We start from the raw sequence: 5274 nt of genomic DNA on the forward strand, positions 1-5274 counted from the left end.
TTTACTTGACCAAACAACTGGGAACAATCACCTGGCCAAGATGACACATTCACATAACCTTCACATCAAGGCATCAGGTGAAGCTCTCTCCCTCATGAACTCCTTTGTCACATGTCAAAGCACATGGAGGCATCTGCTGTTCTCTCCCTTCTCGTCCAGGTTTCATTGCTTTCAGCTTTTTGTTTGTATGGCTTTCTTTCTCTTTGTCTGAATTTTATTCTCTTATAAAGGACTCCAGTTAGAAGTTTAAGATCCCCTCTGAATGAGGTGGGTCATATCTTAACTTAAGATCCTATTCAACAAAAGATCCTATTTACAATAGGTCCACAACCCAAGGAATGGATTAACTTGAAGAAAATACTTTTCTGGGGTACATAACAGCTACAAATCATTTCATGCAAGAATTAAACTTCTAAGAACTAAAGGAAAATAAAAAGTCTTGAACACAGTGGAAGAAAAATCACATCTTCCTTAAAAGAGAAAAGCTACTAGAATAATAGTGAATTTCTCATCAGAAAGCTTGGATGTCAGAAGGAAGAGCATAATATATTTCAAATGCTGAGAGAAAGCTATCAATTCAGAATCCTATAGTCAGTGAAAATCATCCTTCATAAATAAAGTGGAAATCAAAAACCTTCTCTTAAGTAGAAAACCTAAGAGAATTTGTTGAGAGTATATTTTCTCTAACAAATGGCTAATACAGATTCTCTATGCTGAAAGGAAATGATGAAAGAGGAAACTGAGGAACATCAGGAAAGAAGAAAGTATACAGTTAGAAAATATGTGTAAATACAATAAGCTTTTCTTCTCCTCTTGTGTTTTCTAAATTACGTTTGAGGATTATTATAAATATTATAATGCTGTCTCATTTGGTTCTCAATGCTCATGGAGAAAATATTGAAGACAATAATAGGTGGGGGAGGGTAGAGGGGCATAAATGGAAGTAAGATTTCTAGACTCCATTTGAACTAGAAATTGATGACAAGAGGAGACTGGAATAAGTTATGTATATATAAGGTAATACTAAAATCACTAAGAATGCTATACAAAGAGATATACTCAAAAGCATCACAGATAAATCAAAATTGATGACCCAGGTTATGACTTAGATTTATTTTGTATACTTAATCATTATGCTGATGATTTGGAAAGGGTATTTATTCTTCATGGACTAATTATGGACAAAACTGAATGACGTGCTCAAGATGTGATGAAGGAGATGAGAGGACATCACATTGTAGCCCTCTGTGTGCTCAAGGTGGTCCATAAATTCCTTGCTGATTTACTGGATTACATCAAAGTACTGAACAGAAATAGCAATAAATCCATTCCTATGACTGTAGATTTTATCAGACTAAAGAACTACCGTAATGACCCGTCAAGAGGAAACATAAAAATAATTGGTGGAGACCATCTCTCAACTTTAACTGAAAAGAGTATCTTTATTGTGGAAGATACAATTGTCACTGGCAAAAACAAAACACTGGCCAACGTTGCTTTCCTTGGTCAAGCAGTATAATCCAAAGATGGTCAAGGTCAAGGTCAAAGTGTAAAGGCCCATTTGAAATTTTGGATAGAGACCAGAAATTTTGGATTTGAAATTCCAGGGAACTTTGTTGAAGGATATGCCTTTGACTATAATGAATACTTCAGGGATTTGAATCATGTTTGTGTCATTTGCGAAACTGGAAAAGCAAAATACAAAGCCAAAGATGAGAATTCAAATTAACTGACAGAGCTTGGAACTATCCTGAGTCCCACTGGCATCACCAGTAAAATTATTAAATGTCCTAGTTCTGTGACCATCTGCTTAGTAGAGCTTGTGCATGTACCTTCCAAGAATTTTATCTGTTTCGTATATCAGAAATGCCATTTACTGCAGTATGAACTCTTCACTTGCACTATGAGCCTGAAGATTACCAGTTCCCTTTGGAAAGACTGACATTTCACTTGTGAATGGAAAATCTCTTAAACCACACCACTACTGAAAGAAAATATTGAAAACATATATATAAAACACATTTAATGAGAAGATATATATTTTAATTGGTATTTTAATTTTTATATATTCATATAATAAAAGAAGTGATTAAATATTGTTCATTGTACCACTGTGTATTTAGAAAAGTAAGAAGTTTTTGTTTAAATGACAGAGATTATATTGTGTCTAGAACCATGTATCCTGGAATTACTTTAGTAGTATTTCAATGATATTAACTGAATTTTTGCACTTTCTCAGGTCATTTCTGGTGAATTTTTTCAACATTTCCTTTTAAATATAAATAAATCCCAAACAACTTAAAAAAGTAAATGGTCTAAATACACTAATTAAAAGAGAGAGTGGATTAAAACACATGACCCAATTACATATGGTATAAAAGAAACATACTTAGTTAAAAGGAAAAAGATGGAAATAGAGTTATATAAACATTAATCAAAGGAAAGCAGAAATGGTTATATTAAGGTATGAAAAAGCAAACTTTAGCACAAATAAGGTTACCAGAAACAAAGTGGGTCATTTGTCATTTACATAATAACAAAAAGGTTATCCAGAAAATAGCAATCCTCAGTGGGTAAGCACACCCATACCCACCCACCCACACACACACAAGCTGTAAATTATGTGAAGTAAAACTGACAGAAATCAAATGAGAAAATACCAGATTGTGACAGTTTGAAGCTGAGCAGATCCCATAAAATCCTAGTCTTAAAGTTAATCCATTCTTGTGGTTGTAACCTATTGTAGGTTGGAACTTTGGTTAAGGGTTTTTGATTAGATTGCAGGACCCAGATGGGTCTTGATCTTCTTATAGGAGCCCTTTATAAATGGAGGAATAAAAAACCATAGACACAGAAAAAAGTGGCAGAGACAAAAGTTGAAGTCAATGAACCTGGGAGAGAGAAAAGCAACTGACAAGGCAGCCCAAAGGTTAATCAATAAGGCCAGGAGAAGAGAAGAGAGATGAGCAGACACTGCCATATGCCTGATCGCCCACAGCCTGGAGGAGAAGACAAAGACTGGCAGAGACTTGAAGAGCCATCATTGTGCCTTGCCATCTGGCAGGAGTCCAGGATCACCAGCAGTCAACCTTTGGGGAGAGAGCTTCACCTGATACCTTGATTTGAATATTTTTTTTTTCCTGACTCAGAACTGTAATCTTATAAGTTAATAAATTGTAAAAGCCAACCCATTTGTGGTATATTACATTGGCAGCCTTTAGCAGACTAAAGCACAGATCTACAATTATAGTTAGAGATGTCAACACCCCTCTCTCAATATTTAATAGAACATCCAGTCAAAAATGAGCAAGGATATAGAACTCAACAGTACCACAATTTAATAGAATCTAATTGTTCTTTATAGAAAACTTTATTCAAGGACAGCAGAATACACATTCTTTTAAAGAATAAATGAATGTAGACCATACCTCAAGCCATAAAACAAACTCAATAAATTAAATAGAAGTGAAATCATAAAGAGTTTGTTTATTCTTTTCTCACAATGGAATCCACTCAGAAATCTATGTCAGAAAAGTAACGGGAAAATGTCCAAACCTTTGGAAATTGAACAACACATTTCTAAGTAATCAATGGATTAAAGAAGTCTCAAGGAAAATAAAAAATACATGGAGCTGAAAGAAAATTAAAATATAGCATATTAAAATTTGTGACACACAGCTTAAGTAGTGCTGAGGGAAATTTAAGTCACTGGGTATATACATTTCAAAAGATGAAAAATTTCAGTAATCTTAGGTCCCACCTCCAAATCTTAGAAACAGAGGAGTAAACAAAACCAAAGCAATTAGAAGGAAAGAAACAGTAAAGGTATATGCAGAAATGAATGAAATTGAAAGCAGAAAAACAATAGAAAAAAATCAATGAAACAAGAGGTGGTATTCTGAAAAGATCAACAAAATAACAAACACCTAGTAAGACTGTCAAATAAAACAAGCAAGAGGACACAAATTTCCAAAATCAGTAATAAAACAGGAAATACCAATATAGACAATGGAGACATAAAAAGGATAAAAAGGGAATAATATAAACAACTCTACACACATAAATTTGACAACTTATACAAAATTGATCATTTCCTCAAAAAAAAAAGAGAAGCTGCAACACTTCACCCAATATGAAAAGATAATTTGAATACCCTTATAACTATTAAGGAATCAGAATCCAGAATTAGTACCCCCACAAAGTAATCGCCATACTTAAGATGGCTTCACTGGTTAATTCTACCAAAGTTTACAGAACAATTAACATCAATTATACACAGTTTTTCAGAAAAATAATAGTTAGGAAAGTTTTCCAATTCATTTTATCAAGTTAGTATTACTTTTATATCAAAACCAGAATAGACAGTATTTAAAAAAGAAAACTATAGACCAATATTTCTCATGGACACAGATGCAAAAGTCCCTAGAAATTATTTGCAAATAATATCCAGTGACATATGAAAAGATATACATCATAACCAAAGGAGGTTTATTTCAGGGATGCAATGTTGATTCAATATTTGAAAATCTACCAATTTAATCCACCATTTTAACAATCTACGAAGGAAAATTACATACATATCAATGATGTAAAAAAAGCTTCTGACAAATTCAGTTCCCATACATGATAAAAATTCTCAGAAAAGCAGGAAAGTAGGAAAATTTCTTCAATTTGATAAATACCATCTATAAAATATGCTATCGCTAAACTTATGCTTAATGGTGAAACACTGACTGCTTTTTCTTTAACATCAGCATACAAGGCGAGGATGTCTGCCTTCACTACTCTTATTCAAAGCAGTGCAATAATTTCTAGGCAGTGTAATAAAGCAATGAAATAAAATAACAGTAATATATATTGGAAAGAAAGAAATGAAATTATCCTTATTTTCAGATGGCATGATTTTTAACTTCTAGAACTAATAGTAACTTATAGTTACTAGTCCTGTAAATTTGCAGGATATAAGACAAACTTGTAAAAACATTTGTACTTCTATACAATAGCAATGAACAAAAAGACACAAAATTAAAAATATAGTAACAATTGCTCAAAAATATTTAGTTGTAAAATGAATTATATAAAATTATATAATGAGGATGAAATAAACCAAAAGTAGTCTCAATAATTGATGACGTTCATGGATTAGAAGATTTCAATTCTCTCCAAATTTATACCTCATTTTGATGTAATTCCAACTAAAATCCCAGCAACATGTTTTTATAGATATCTTCAATATTATTCTAAATTTATATGGAAAGCAAAGGAACTAGAATA

General features: G+C 32.6%; 1 pseudogene; it reads left to right on the top strand.

Annotated features, from left to right (window-relative positions):
• The first annotated feature begins 1084 nt into the window (after positions 1 to 1084).
• Positions 1085 to 1729, top strand: LOC101434536 (hypoxanthine-guanine phosphoribosyltransferase pseudogene; annotated as a pseudogene).
• Positions 1730 to 5274: the final 3545 nt, after the last annotated feature.

The sequence above is a fragment of the Dasypus novemcinctus genome, chromosome 1 (genome assembly GCF_030445035.2).
Source record: "Dasypus novemcinctus isolate mDasNov1 chromosome 1, mDasNov1.1.hap2, whole genome shotgun sequence".
Classification (NCBI taxonomy): Eukaryota; Metazoa; Chordata; class Mammalia; order Cingulata; family Dasypodidae; genus Dasypus; species Dasypus novemcinctus.